General features: G+C 41.2%; 1 long non-coding RNA gene across 1 annotated transcript; it reads right to left on the bottom strand.

Annotated features, from left to right (window-relative positions):
* Nucleotides 1–2005: 2005 nt before the first annotated feature.
* Nucleotides 2006–16432, bottom strand: LOC120999933. The gene is made up of 3 exons (XR_005778687.1): nt 16319–16432; nt 11379–11384; nt 2006–2072 (listed from the first exon to the last, which is right to left on the bottom strand). It is a non-coding gene; the product is annotated as an uncharacterized LOC120999933 (long non-coding RNA).
* Nucleotides 16433–16678: the final 246 nt, after the last annotated feature.

The raw sequence follows: 16678 nt of genomic DNA, 5'->3' as shown, positions 1-16678 counted from the left end.
GCTGCCACCCTTTTTTACTGATGATGATGAAGCCCCTTGGTCACCCGGCTCCCAAGTGCGATCAGCTACATCATCATCATCATCGAGTACTGTCTGCCCTTTACTGATGTTCTCGTCAACGGTCTCTGGGTCAGGAGCCTGACGGCTCGCAACACCAGCTCCCACGCCACTCTCCTCATCACTACTTGCCCGCTTAGTGGAGGAAGCGGCGGATGTCTCTTCCACATCTTGGCTGGCGAGTAACTCCTGACTGTCCTTTAGTAGCTTGTCCTCGCTGTATAGTGGAGCTGAGCACACAGCATATAATACTTCTCTGGCTGAGGGAACAGAAAAGGACAGAGGCAGGTTGAGGACAGGTGAGGGCATAGGGCCTGCTCCTGGGCTATGCCAACTAAGGGTTGTGTCTGAGGAACCCAGCGACTCTTGGCTGGGGGTGTCTGATGTCACTTGGGATGAAGTGGATGACTGAGTCAACCATTCAAGAACCGCTGGTCAAGACACGACTCCTAGATGACACCGTGAGCTCAGGCCTCTCGATGAGACTCCTGCTGCCACACCCCCTTATTCTGCTGGGACCTGTGCCTGCACCCGAAACATTTAGGCCTCTGCCACTCCCCTGTGCAGGGCCTGGCACTTCTCTGTCTGACATACTGTTAGATCAAATAAATAAATAAAAAGGAAATGAAAACATCCCAAAAAAGTCTGTAATTTTCTCACTTCACCACACAACGGCTAATAAGCCCTTTTTTCCCACTAATACACGCCAAAGAAGGCTTAAGAACATATAACTGCACCGCTGAACGGCAAATAGGCCCTTACTTTTTTCCACTTATACATGCCACAAAAGTCTTTAGAACATATAACTGCACCGCTGATCAGTAAATAATACATATTTTTTGCCACTAATACACACCAAAAAGGGCATTCATTTTTTCACTTCACCACACAACGGCAAATACTTTTTTTTGTGCCGCTAATACACGCCAAAAAGGGCTTTAGAACATATAGATGCACCACTGAACGGCAAATATATATTTTTTTGCCACTAATACACTACAAAAAGGGCTTTAGAAAATATAACTGCACTACTGAACGGCAAATAGGCCCTTATTTTTTTCCACACATGCACGACACAAAAGGCTCTAGAACATATAACTGCACCGCTGAACGGCAAATAATATATATTTTTTGCCACTAATACATGCCAAAAGGGATTTAGAACATATAACTGCACCGCTAAATAGTAATGAGCGGCAGTGGCAATATTCAAATTCGTGATATTTCGCGAATATTTGGGAGAATATTCGCCATATATTCATGAATTCGAGAATTAGTTATCTCCAGTGATTATTTTCTTGATTGCGGAAATCGGCAATTGAAAAATTTGCAGATATTGCAGCCTTCTCATTGGCCCACAAGCTAGAAGCAGGGAGGGATTATGTGTACTGATTAAAAAAAAATCTTGAATATTCGAAATTACGAATATATATCACTATATTCTAAATATTTGCGAATTCTCGAAGTGCCGATATTTGCGATAAAAATTCGCAATTCGAATATTCGTGATCAAAACTACCTCTGAAATGCAAATATATATTTTTTGCCACTAATACACTCCAAAAATGGCTGTAATTTTCTCACCACACAAACGGTTAATAAGCCCTTTTTTCCCCACTAATACAAGCCAAAAAATGCTTTACAACATATAACTGCACCGCACAAGGGCAAATAAGACTTATATTTCCTTGAAATAAACCCTGTTAATGGCTGAATCAAACAGTGTTAGCTGGCCAGCTAAGACCTGTCTTAGGTTGCTAATATAGCTTATATGTTTATACAGTCAAACCTGCCAATAACCTTAATACAGTTTCTATGTTTGTGTGTTAAAGACAAAAGCAGAGTTATTTACAGTGACTTCATGTTTGGATGTCATATAACTGTTATATATTGCGTTCACAGAAGCGGAAAATATAATATGCCTTTAAGATTAATTATATAATGTAAGGTAAGCTCAATGACACAGCAGACACAACAGAAAGCCTAGAGTTAAACTGTTGTTGCTGGGCAGGAGTCTTAACCAATCACAGCCAGCCTCACACACAGCCTGTGTGGGAAATTCCCTTAGCAGGAGCTGCTAGAATTATTACATCAGAGGAGAGAAGCTGAACAGACATTCACTCTACTAAGAGCTGTGTTTTATGGAAGCAGAGAGGCCAAAATAGGTATTTAAAACACTTATATAAGGTTTCTACTATTAATATAGTGATTAGAACTGTATATGTGTGTTTACTTACAGTTCCACCAACTACAAAGTTCACAGTCCAAATTCCATATTGCAATCCAAATTGCATACAACCATACCAGATCATACTTAACCAATCTGCAAATAGTTACTGCTAACTGCATACTGCGAATTGCGACCAAATTCAGTAAGTAGAACTATTAGTTAGACCTCAGATATATCTCTGAGAGAGATCATAAAGTGCTTAAATAACTTAAAGTGAGAGTACAGATACTCAAGAGAGAAATATATCCACCATTTTATGTTGAATGACACGATTGAACAGTTGAACCACCATCTTATGCCTACTGCCATTTTGTGATACTTTATTCAACACATGTTTTGTACATGGACTATCTGCTTCAGAGTCTGCAGTGTTATATGAAGAAAAGTTGAAGTTAGTTAATAAAGAAGTTATTTCAAGAATTTGGTGTGCTCTTTAAACCTACTGTTTCCATAGAACTGAGCTAGAGGAATTACAGGGTAATAGACAATCTAGTTAGACTAAAATTCAGAGATACCAAAATATTTCTAATGCTACAGCGCAAAAGGCACTTCATAGTGCTGCTCCCGCCACAGTGGAACTATTACCCTCAGAGGGTGAAGCGATAGCGCTCCTCAACTTGCACAGAAAAGAGTGCATTAGAGCAGCGGAGCGCCAGCATATACTCCTACGCAGCAACTGTTCCCTGACTGAGCACGCAAAGACACCTAAGCGAAGCTATGATAGAGGCCATAAAACGTGTGCATTAGTCAAATTGCAGCCGACTTTTAAAGTGGCAGAACGGCAAATGCAAAATAGTCAGAGAAAGAATGCCAACCCTGCTGCGATCCCTAGAGAGAGAAAGAGACACATGGTGGGAGGCCAAAGTCCAGAGCCAGAGTGCCCGCACTGCTATCCACAAAGAGGCCACGTACTGCAGCCAGCTAGTTTCCCTCCACTAGGCCCAAAGCCTGCAACAGCGTATCCAAGCCAGCGCATCGCAAGTCTGCACAGAGCATCGCAAGTCATCACAAAGCAGCGCAAGTCATCGTAGAGCATCACAACACATCAATAAAAGACAAGTCTCCTTTAAGACAGACATTTGTTCCTGCTCTTTAGAATAAGGTCAGAGCTTTCCTTATTACTTATCATTGCACATAGGTTTTGGTATAAAGTGACATTTTGTGTTCAGGAATAAAAAAGAAAGGACAGTTTGTAATACACGGACTCTGTTACATTTAAAGTGAAAGTCATTTATTTCTGCATTTGTCAGTATTGCATTTAAAGTGAAAGGCATCTTATTATTTGTATTGATTGTTATAGCATTTAAAGTAAAATGTACGAGCCTAGCATTACCATGCCACTGTTAGAGGATACAAAGATAGATAGGGTAGAAGGTGAAGAGCAAGAGAACCTGTCTGAGTTAGAAGTGTGTAATGCAGCACTAGTCTTGCCTCAAACAAATCTAGCTCAAGCAGATGAACTAAGAAGTTTATCACGTGCCAGAAAACCGACCCCAAAAATGCTGGAAATTTTGGAGCAGGAAGCAGCACTGAAAGAGAAAAAGTTCACCCTGATGTATGATAGGTGGAAATCATAAATTAAAGAAATTCGTAGAAAGCTAAAGCAAGAAAGTATAAAAAGGAACTTGAGTGATATTGTAGAGACGGTAGAAGAATCTGAATCAGAGCTTATGGCAGCATATGTCAACCTGCGGTCATTTACGACACCTTCCCAGGATATTGTAAGGAACATGGACACATGTACTGCTGTCACTAAAGATTTGGTAAAGCTCATGAGAGAACTTTCATCTCCAGCTAATTATGATGAAGTTAAAGCAAGAAGTAGAATGATTGAGCTTTATATGAGAGACTATGCTAGGTCCTTAGGGGAACCATAATCTCAAGTGTGACTTCCTTCGTTAGCAGAGGTGCCACCCATATATCAGAGTCCTCAAATACTTCAGCCAAAAGAAAATAATTAGCTGACCAACTTGCTGTCAAGAGAGCAGAAATTGAGATGGAAGCTGCCATCGAGGCACAGCGCTATCAAATAATGGCACAGCGACATCAAATGGAAGCTGAAATGGAGGCACAGCGCCAACAGATGAAAAGGCTGGAAAGGCAGAAAGAAGTTAAGATCATAGAAGCCAGACTCAGAGTACGCGAAGAGGATATGAATCAGAGTAGTCATAGGTTCAAATCTGTACCAAGTGAAGAAACAGACTCCTACTTTCCTTCATACGCCCAGGAGGATGGAAGGAAATCTCCAGCACTTAGTTAGTAAATAAGTCATTATCCTTCCATCCCTGCTCAGAAAGACAAAGAGAGGCCAAGTGCAGTGTTAGAAAAAAGGTGTGTGAATTTACCCTCTATCTCAACCAGAAAAGATAAACAAAGGGACTCACCTAATTCAGAACTAAGTGAGAAAATAGAACAGGATGATTTTATTCCTAGATGTCACGGCAATTCTCAGGAGAGTGTTACAACCATTGTCCCAGCAAGACAACAGAGAACAGTCCTAGTTAGACTTCCTGTTCCGGAACCTACTGTATTTTTAGGAGACATACTGTGGAATAGAGTGGAAGGAAAGCTTTGAAATGATCATTGAGCATCATTGCTTCAGTCCAGTTGACAAGTTATTCTACCTTCAGAGATATGTTGGTGGGGAAGCAAAGGAAATTCTTGAAGGTAACTTCTATGGAAGAGACGAAAAAGCCTACAATCCAGCTTGGGAAAAGTTGATTGCAAGATGTGGTCATCCTTTCTTAGTACAAAGAGCCTTTAGAGAGAAACTGAATAACTGGCCTAAAATAGGTACTAAAGAACACTTCAGACTCCACAAGTATGGTGACTTCCGGCAAGCATGCAGCAATACCATCCCACATGTTCAAGGACTGGAAGTACTGAACTACTATCTAGAAAACCACAGGATGCTAACTAAGCTACCTGAAGAAGTGGCTTCTAGATGGAATCGCTATGTGACTAAACAGTTAGATCTAGGTAAGAACTTCCTGAGTTTTAAAGAGTTCTCTGAGTTTGTCAATGAAGAAGCATGGATAACATGTAATCCAGTAACATCATCTTACGTCTTATAATCCTTAGAAGAAAGGCCTGCAAGAGAGATAAAACGTGCATGAGCAACTAGCTTTGCAACCAACACAGCAGCTAAAGGTCCATATACCTACGAGAGCAAGTTTAAAGTCACTACTAAGTATCAGGAGAGAGACAGAACTGACAAATCTTCAGACTACCTTCAAATTTATGTTCTGTGGAGAGAACCACTCCAACAATTGAAGGAGAAGTCCCCAGAAGAAAAGAAAAAATTTGTACTGGATAACCAACTGTGTTTCAGATGTCTAAGAAAAGGCCATGTTACTAAGGAGTGTAGGAAAAAGTCCACATGCAGCGTTTGCAAAGGACGCCATCCTACACCACTACTACATAAAAAACGTCCAAAGAAAGATAAATCCTCAATACCTAAAGATACTGAGGAAGGAAAGAAAGTATCAGTATTCTCTTGCAAAGTGAGGGAAGGACAAAGCGTTGTCACACCAATGGTTGTACCAGTGTGCACTTCAAATCCTAAAAGGAGGATCAAGAAGGTATATGCCTATGCGCTACTGGATGCCCAGAGTGATGTCACCTTCATTGATCAAGAAATCTGCGAGAAATTACAAGTGACTACAGAACCAGTGAAGCTCAAACTCACCACAATGACGGCGAGAGACACATTAGTGAACAGTCAAAGGTTCAAAAGACTGAAAGTTAGAGGACTTCATTCAAACTTCACATTAGATCTACCTCCAGCTTATACCAAAGACGAGATCGCATACCTAAAATAGAAAAACGACTGGCACGCACTATGTGGTTCACATCAAACAATTATTTATTAGCCGCCAGCTCAACAATGGAGTTGTAGCAGCAATGAATACAACTTGCAATTAAAACAATAATAGTCCTTAAAAAAACACTAAAAAGAATAAAATACAGTGCACTGGTTATATTCCTATATGCAGAAAAAACTCTGATTATGACACAATGCAACAAATAAGAGATCTCCTGAATATATGTTTGACGCTATGTATAGCAACAATGTTCCTTTGCCAGATGGCAGTATATATCCAAATCACTCGTATTGGGGATGCTGTCTCTTTAAGTAGGAGATATCACCAAGTCCGTTTGTATCCTGCCCAATGTCCACAATGTATTATATCAATTGATCCGGATCCAGTGGAATTCAACGAGCTTCAATGGATTATAGTACTGGATGCTGCTGGGGGATGCCGTTTACCTATGTATATTTATCTCCGGCAGTCCCTTAACCAGCTTGTACTACGGCCTTCAATAGCTTTTCATGTTGCATATTGCAAGGAAGTATCGCTTACCCATATAGATGAGTCTTCAGCAGTCAGGTTTGGCCGCTCGCTGCACCGCTCAGATGGAATCACTTTCAGCGTCCTCGCACTCTGGTGTTTGTCACGTGGTCTCCCAGAGGTATCGCGGGACTTGGAAACTTTGTTCCGGTATTCCTATGAGAGGTCCTTACGTAAGATGAAGAAATGGAGCGCTCCACTTGTGAAAAATGATCTATATCTTATCGATCATATCCAGAATCTTGCTGTAAACAGGGATATAACGCCAAACGCGTTTCGAAGACTTCACTCCTCTTCCTCAGTGGCTATATCCCTGTTGATACGTCATCTCCTTTTATATCGCCACAAGCAGTCCACAAAATCTGGGCTGGAGTCTCTTTTTCGCATAATGCGATTTTGGTGCGTTTTTGATGCGGTTTTTAAATCGCATGTGCGTTTTTTATTGTATTTGAACCGCAATGTCATAATAAGTACTTGTAATAAAAAACACAATTGTTATACATTCTAAAATATGGAAATAATCTACAAAAATGTACAAAAATGTAAAAAATATTAAAAATTTCTAAAATATTCATATACAATTCAATATATAAGACAGGAAGTAAATATTAATTCATAAGCAGATAGGAACTAGATGATAATTCATAAAAAGACTTTAGTTCAGGACATCATCCTGTACATCTCATATTCTTATGTTTTTTCTAAAGTTGATAGATGTAGTAAGAGTAGCGGAAAGGGAGGTGGGCCCTTTCCGCTGCCAATAAATGGGAGCACCTATCTGTCATATCTCATAAAATGTCCCAGCTGAAGGAGTTTGGTGTTGGACTGTTGATAGGTTCTGATTGTCCCGAAGCCTTGGTACCACGAACGGTAATCACAGGAGAAAAGGGTGAACCCTACGCTGTTCAAACTGATCTAGAATGTGGTGTTGTTGGAGGAAAACAGCAGATTGCAAACTCAAGACAGGTGACAGGATTGTGTCATCGAATATCTGTCCAAGAGTTACCAACTGTAAGTCCAGCAAAAGTAATCAAGATCTTTGAATACGACTTTGCAGACATAAGTTCTAAAGAAAAGAGTGTATCCCAAGAAGACATAAAGTTCGTACACACTCAAGAAGGAAGTATTTAGCAGAATCAACAAGGTCATCTTGAAATGCCCTTACCCTTTAGAGAGCGACCTTGTCTGCCAAATAACAGAAATCTTGCTCTAGCAAGATTGAAATGTTTGAAGAAAAGGACGGGAAGAGTTCCCAAACTCAAGAATGATTATTTGAAATTCATGGAAGGCATCCTCGAACAATGACATGCAGAGAAAGTTAATAACCAACCTAAAGAAGGAGAAGTGTGGTACATCCCACATCAAGGTGTTTACCACTCATAGAAACCAGATAAGATTAGAGTGGTGTTTGATTGCACAGAAAAGTACGATGGTGTTGCATTGAACGATCATCTTACAAACACTCTGCCTGGAGTACTCTGTAGATTCAGAAAGTATCCCGTAGAAGTCATGTGTGAAGTTTAAAAGATGTTCCACCAGTTTGATTGTGAAAAATGAAGATCTTCCTGAGGTTTCTTTGGTGGGAGGACGGAGATACAGATTCAGAGCCAGCAGAATACAGAATGAAAGTACACTTGTTTGGAGCAGCATCGTCTCCAGGTTGCGCCAATTATGGTATTAAGTACCTGGCCAATCAGAATGAAAAGGATTGCCCATCAGAAGCAAATTTTCTGAAGAAACCTTTTATGTAGATGATGGTCTTTTAAGTCTAGAGTCCACAAAATCTGCAATAGAACTAGTGAAAGAAAGCCAAGAGTTATGAGCAAGAGGAAACCTGCGCCTTCATAAATTCATCTCAAACAACAAAGAGGTACTGGAATCCATCAACAATAAAGAATGTAGATCTCAATTATTATCATCTTCCAGTTCAAAACATACTTGGATTGGGATGGAATGTAGATAATTACAAGTTCTTCCTTGAAGTATCTATTGAAGAGAAAGTTGCAACTAGACGTACCATGTGTTCCGCAGTGGCTTCTATATTTGATCCATTGGTATTCTTGGCCCCAGTAATCCTCAGAGCAAAAGAAATACTACAAGAATTATGCAGACAGAGGTAGGGATCGGACAAGCCCATACCTGAAAATTTGAGGCCAAGGTGGGAGAGTTGGATGTTTTGTACCTCATGATTTTAGAAAGTACAAGAAAATTGAACTTAATCATTTTTCAGATGTCAGTAGTTATGGTTATGGTCAGTGCTCCTACATCAGAGTGATAGGAGAAGAAAATATACACTGTTCCCTGGTTATGGGAAAGGCCAGAGTTGCATCTACCAGTATTCAGACAATACCAAGACTTGAACTGACAGCAGCTGTTGTTTCAGCATCAGTAAGCAAGTTTCTGAGAGAAGAATTGGAATTAAAAATAGATAAAGAATATTTTTGGACAGACTCACAAGTTGTCCTAGGATACGTAAACAACGAAGCGTGAAGATTCCATATCTTTGTCGCCAACAGACTTGAGAAAATTTGGTAAATAACAAATCCGGAACATTGGCATCACATTGACACAAAGCATAACCCAGCATTTCATGCTTCAAGAGGCCTGAATGTAACAGAATTGAAAAATTCTAACTGGTTCACAGGCCCAGAGTTTCTTTGGGAAAAGGAAATCACGCCCAGTAAAGGTTACATTGTCTATGGGTGATCCAGAAGTAAAAGTCATACAAACATTGCCAAGTGTCAAGATGACATACTTGAAAGACTAGCCAGATGTTCAAAATGGAATACGGTCATAAACGTAGTAGCTCGAATTTAATGTTTGGCAAAGGGAATCAGAAAGAAGGAATTGTTGAATGTAGAAGAAAGAATGAAAGCTGAAGAAACAGTCATAAAACTCATTCAACAGAGATTCTACAGTGAAGAGTTGAAGAGACTTAGTCAAGAACCTAAAAGGCTTCCAAACAACCACCCATTGTACAAGCTTAATCTTTTTCTGCAGGATGGTATACTGAAGGTGGGAGGGAGACTGGAAAACGCATCGTTACCTAGCAGAGTGAAGGATCCAGCAATTCTACCCAAAAACTCTACCTTTACAAGATTGATTATTGATCACTACCACAACAAATCCTTGCATCAAGAAAGTATCTTTACCCAAAGCTGTTTGATGGAAGGTGGTTACTGGATAGTGAAAGGAAGCAAAGTTATAGCAAAGTATATAAGTAAATGTGTAGTCTGCAGAAAGGCACGTAGACCTACCGAAGAACAAAGAATGGCAGATTTACCGGCAGATCGTGTAAACCCATCACCACCATTTCTTTATAGTGGAATGGATTGTTTTGGCCCATTCATCACCAAACAGAACCGCAAGGAGTACAAGAGATATGGACTAATATTTGTATGTCTGAGCTCCAGAGCAATTCTCCTGGAAATGTTAGAGGATATGTCAACTGACGCATTCATCAACGCCATGAGATGTTTCATAGCCATTAGAGGTACTGTCAGAGAGCTTAGATCTGACCAAGGATCAAATTTTGTCAAAGCAAAGAATGGAATCTAGAAAGCAAATAATAAATAAATAGTGTAATTTTCATATGAATGCTCCACATGCAAGCAATACAGGAGAATTTTGGGAAAGACAAATCAGAACTGTAAGAAATGTGTTCAGTTCAGTGTCAAAAAAGAACGCTGGAAGAATAGATGATGCTTCAATTAAGACCCTATTCTATGAAGTAATGTCTATTGAAGTAATGTCTATTGTCGTCCACTTACAGTTGATAACTTCAATGATCCAACAAGTTTGGCCCTTTAACTCCCAACCATCTACTTCACCTTAAGTCTGATTACATACAGCCAGCACCTGGCAAGTTCGCCAAAGAGGATTTATATGCTAAAAGGAGATGGCGAAGAGTTCAATATCTATCAGATCAGTTTTGGAATAGATGGAGGAAAAAGTACTTAGCCAATCTGATGCTAAGAAGTAAATGGCAAACACCCAGAAGAAATGTCCAAGTTCGTGATATAGTGTTAGTGAAAGAAGAAGATTCACCTAGAAGTCAATGCAAATTGGCCAAAGTTCTAGAAGTTCAAAAGGATGACGATAGACTAGTAAGAAGAGTGCTGTTACAAATAGGAGACTCAAAACTTGACAAAAAACGTCTCACTACTCCATTCACGTTGGAACATCCTATACAGAAGTTAGTTGTTCTACTTGAGAGTGATAAAAGACACTTGGAAGTTGAGAACCTGATGGAATATTCCTCAAATTCATGTTCAAGTCCTACCACTAAGAACATACACTGCCTGTCCAAAAAAAATGTCGCCACCAAAAAAAAGCCTTTAGCCTTGATTATGGCACGCATTCGCTGTGGCATTGTTTCGATAAGCTTCTGCAATGTCACAAGATTTATTTCGATCCAGTGTTGCAATAATTTTTCACCAAGATCTTGCATTGATGATGGTAGAGTCTGACTGCTGTGCAAAGCCCTCTCCAGCACATCCCAAAGATTCTCAATGGGATTAAGGTCTGGACTTTGTGGTGGCCAATCCATGTGTAAAAATGATGCCTGATGCTCCCTGAAGCACTCTTTCACAATTTGAGCCCAATGAATCCTGGCATTGTCATCTTGAAATATGCCCGTGCCATCAGGGAAGAAAAAATTCATTGATGGAATAACCTGGTCATTCAGTATGTTCAGGTAGTCAGTATGTTCATTCTTGTAGCACATACTGTTGCTGAACCTAGACCTGACCAACTGCAGCAACCCCAGATCATAGGACTGCCCCCACAGGCTTGTACAGTAGGCACTAGGCACGATGGGCGCATCACTTCATCTGCCTCTCTTCTTACCCGGATGTGCCCATCACTCTGGAACAGGGTAAATCTGGACTCATCAGACCACGTGACCTTCGTCCATTGCTCCAGAGTCCAATCTTTATGCTCCCTAGCAAATTGAACCTTTTTTTTCTGGTTTGCCTCACTGATTAGTGGTTTTCTTACGGCTACCCAGCCGTTCAGTCCCAATCCCTTGAGTTCCCTTCACATTGTGCGTGTGGAAATGCTCTTACTTTTGCTATTAAACATAGCCCTGAGTTCTACTGTTGTTTTTCTTTGATTTGATTTCACCAAACGTTTAAGTGATCGCCGATCACGATCATTCAGGATTTTTTCCCCGCCACATTTCTTCCTCGAATACGATGGGTCCCCACTATCCTTTCAGTTTTTAATAATGCGTTGGACAGTTCTTAACCCAATTTTAGTAGTTTCTGCAATCTCCTTAGATGTTTTCTCTGCTTGATGCATGCCAATGATTTGACCCTTCTCAAACAGACTAACATCTTTTCCACGACCACGAGATGGGTCTTTCGACATGGTTGTTTAAGAAATGAGAAGAAACTCATTGCACCAGTTGTGTGTTAAAGACAAAAGCAGAGTTATTTACAGTGACTTCATGTTTGGATGTCATATAACTGTTATATATTGTGTTCACAGAAGCAGAAAAGATAATATGCCTTTAACCACCTCACACCCCCCTAGCTTAAACACCCTTAATGACCAGGTCACTTTTTACACTTCTGACCTACCGTACTTTCACCGTTTATTGCTCGGTCATGCAACTTACCACCCAAATGAATTTTACCTCCTTTTCTTCTCACTAATAGAGCTTTCATTTGGTGGTATTTCATTGCTGCTGACATTTTAACTTTTTTTTGTTATTAATCAAAATTTAACGTTTTTTTTGCAACAAAATGTCATTTTTCACTTTCAGTTGTAAATTTTGCAAAAAAAACGACATCCATATTAAAATTTTTCTCTAAATTTATTGTTCTACATGTCTTTGATAAAAAAAAATGTTTGAGTAAAAAAAAAATGGTTTGGGTAAAAGTTATAGCGTTTACAAACTATGGTACAAAAATGTGAATTTCCGCTTTTTGAAGCAGCTCTGACTTTCTGAGCACCTGTCATGTTTCCTGAGGTTCTACAATGGCCAGACAGTACAAACACCCCACAGATGACCCCATTTCGGAAAGTAGACACCCTAAGGTATTCGCTGATGGGCATAGTGAGTTCATAGAACTTTTTATTTTTTGTCACAAGTTAGCGGAAAATGATGATTTTTTTTCTTCTTTTTTTTCTTACAAAGTCTCATATTCCACTAACTTGTGACAAAAAATAAAAACTTCTATGAACTCACTATGCCAATCAGCGAATACCTTGGGGTGTCTTCTTTCCAAAATGGGGTCACTTGTGGGGTAGTTATACTGCCCTGGCATTCTAGGGGCCCTAATGTGTGGTAAGTAGTTTGAAATCAAAATCTGTAAAAAATGGCCGGTGAAATCCGAAAGGTGCTCTTTGGAATGTGGGCCCCTTTGCCCACCTAGGCTGCAAAAAAGTGTCACACATGTGGTATCTCCGTACTCAGGAGAAGTTGGGCTATGTGTTTTGGGGTGTCATTTTACATATACCCATGCTGGGTGAGATAAATATCTTGGTCAAATGCCAACTTTGTATAAAAAAAATGGGAAAAGTTGTCTTTTGCCAAGATATTTCTCTCACCCACCATGGGTATATGTAAAATGACACCCCAAAACACATTGCCCAACTTCTCCTGAGTACGGAGATACCACATGTGTGACACTTTTTTGCAGCCTAGGTGGGCAAAGGGGCCCACATTCCATAGAGCACCTTTCGGATTTCACCGGCCATTTTTTACGGATTTCAAACTACTTACCACACATTAGGGCCCCTAGAATGCCAGGGCAGTATAACTACCCCACAAGTGACCCCAATTTGGAAAGAAGACACCCCAAGGTATTCCGTGACGAGTTCCTAGAATTTTTTATTTTTTGTCACAAGTTAGCGGAAAATTATGATTTTTTTGATTTTATTTTCTTACAAAGTCTCATATTCCACCAACTTGTGACAAAAAATAAAAAATTCTAGGAACTCGCCATGCCCCTCACGGAATACCTTGGGGTGTCTTCTTTCCAAAATGGGGTCACTTATGGGGTAGTTATACTGCCCTGGCATTCTAGGGGCCCTAATGTGTGGTAAGTAGGTAAATGACTTGTGAAATCCTAAAGGTGCTCTTTGGAATGTGCAAAAGACAACTTTTACCATTTTCTATACAAAGTTGGCATTTGACCAAGATATTTATCTCACCCAGCATGGGTATATGTAAAATGACACCCCAAAACACATTGCCCAACTTCTCCTGAGTACGGCGATACCAGATGTGTGACACTTTTTTGCAGCCTAGATGCGCAAAGGGGCCCACATTCCTTTTATGAGGGCATTTTTAGACATTTGGATCCCAGACTTCTTCTCACGCTTTAGGGCCCCTAAAATGCCAGGGCAGTATAAATACCCCACATGTGACCCCATTTTGGAAAGAAGACACCCCAAGGTATTCAATAAGGGGCATGGCGAGTTCATAGAATTTTTTTTTTTGGCACAAGTTAGCGGAAATTGATTTTTTATTTTTTTTCTCACAAAGTCTCCCTTTCCGCTAACTTGGGACAAAAATTTAAATCTTTCATGGACTCAATATGCCCCTCACGGAATACCTTGGGGTGTCTTCTTTCCGAAATGGGGTCACATGTGGGGTATTTATACTGCCCTGGCATTCTAGGGGCCCTAAAGCGTGAGAAGAAGTCTGGAAAATATAAATGTCTAAAAAATTTTACGCATTTGGATTCCGTGAGGGGTATGATGAGTTCATGTGAGATTTTATTTTTTGACACAAGTTAGTGGAATATGAGACTTTGTAAGAAAAAAAATAATAATTTCTGCTAACTTGGGCCAAAAAAATGTCTGAATGGAGCCTTACAGGGGGGTGATCAATGACAGGGGGGTGATCATGGAGTCTATATGGGGTGATCACCCCCCTGTCATTGATCACCCCCCTATAAGGCTCCATTCAGATGTCCGTATGTGTTTTGCAGATCCGATCCATGTATCCGTGGGTCCGTAAAAAACATACGGACATCTGAATGCAGCCATACAGGGGGGTGATCAATGACAGGGGGGTGATCAATGACAGGGGGGTGATCAGGGAGTCTATATGGGGTGATCACCCCCCTGTCATTGATCACCCCCCTATAAGGCTCCATTCAGATGTCCGTATGTGTTTTGCGGATCCGATCCATGTATCCGTGGATCCATAAAAAAACATACGGACATCTGAATGCAGTCTGACAGGGGGGTGATCAATGACAGGGGGGTGATCAGGGAGTCTATATGGGGTGATCACCCCCCTGTCATTGATCACCCCCCTATAAGGCTCCATTCAGATGTCCGTATGTGTTTTGCGGATCCGATCCATGTATCCGTGGATCCGTAAAAAACATAAGGACATCTGAATGCAGCCTTACAGGGGGGTGATCAATGACAGGGGGGTGATCAATGACAGGGGGGTGATCAGGGAGTCTATATGGGGTGATCACCCCCCTGTAAGGCTCCATTCAGACGTCTGTATGTGTTTTGCGGATCCGATCCATGTATCCGTGGATCCGTAAAAAACATACGGACATCTGAATGCAGCCTTACAGGGGGGTGATCAATGACAGGGGGTGATCAATGACAGGGGGGTGATCAATGACAGGGGGGTGATCAGGGAGTCTATATGGGGTGATCACCCCCCTGTCATTGATCACCCCCCTATAAGGCTCCATTCAGATGTCCGTATGTGTTTTGCGGATCTGATCCATGTATCCGTGGATCCGTAAAAAACATACGGACATCTGAATGCAGCCTTACAGGGGGGTGATCAATGACAGGGGGGTGATCAATTACAGGGGGGTGATCAGGGAGTCTATATGGGGTGATCACCCCCCTGTAAGGCTCCATTCAGACGTCTGTATGTGTTTTGTGGATCCGATCCATGTATCCGTGGATCCGTGAAAAACATACGGACGTCTGAATGGAGCCTTAAAGGGGAGTGATCAATGACAGGGGGGTGATCAATGACAGGGGGGTGATCAGGGAGTGTATATGGGGTGATCACCCCTGTCATTGATCACCCCCCTATAAGGCTCCATTCAGATGTCCGTATGTGTTTTGCGGATCCGATCCATGTATCAGTGGATCCGTAAAAATCATACGGACGTCTGAATGGAGCCTTACAAGGGGGTGATCAATGACAGGGGGGTAATCAATGACAGGGGGGTGATCAGGGAGTATATATGGGGTGATCAGGGGTGATCAGGGGTTAATAAGGGGTTAATAAGTGACGGGGGGGTGTAGTGTAGTGGTGTTTGGTGCTACATATTGCTGAGCTACCTGTGTCCTCTGGTGGTCGATCCAAGCAAAAGGGACCACCAGAGGACCAGGTAGCAGGTATATTAGACGCTGTTATCAAAACAGCGTCTAATATACCTGTTAGGGGTTAAAAAAATTGCATCTCCAGCCTGCCAGCAAACGATCGCCGCTGGCAGGCTGGAGATCCACTCGCTTACCTTCCGATCCTGTGAACGCGCGCGCCTGTGTGCGCGCGTTCACAGGAAATCTCGCGTCTCGCGAGATGACGCATATATGCGTGACTGTGCGCAGGGCTGCCGCCTCCGGAACGCGATCCTGCGTTAGGCGGTCTGGAGGCGGTTAAGATTCATTATATAATGTAAGGTAAGCTCAATAACACAGCAGAAAGCATATAGTTAAACTGTTGGGCAGGAGTCTTAACCAATCACAGCCAGCCTCACACATAGCAAGAGTTTTGACCAATCACAGCCAGCCTCACACACAGCCTGTGTGGGAAATTCCCCTAGCAGGAGCTGCTAGAATCATTACATCAGAGGAGAGAAGCTGAACAGACATTCACTCCACTAAGAGCTGTGTTTTATAGAAGCAGAGAGGCCAAAATAGGTATTTAAAACAGTTATATAATGTTCCTACTGTTAATATAGTGATTAGAACTGTATACTGAACCAGTTATATGTGTGTTTACTTACAGTTCCACCAATTGCAAACTACAAAGTTCACAATCCAAATTCAAATTCCATATTGCAATCCAAATTGCATACAACCATACCAGATCATACTT

Source organism: Bufo bufo, chromosome 4 (genome assembly GCF_905171765.1).
Source record: "Bufo bufo chromosome 4, aBufBuf1.1, whole genome shotgun sequence".
NCBI lineage: Eukaryota > Metazoa > Chordata > Amphibia > Anura > Bufonidae > Bufo > Bufo bufo.
The sequence above is the reverse complement of the archived record's forward strand: the minus strand, read 5'-3'. Positions and strand labels throughout refer to the sequence as shown.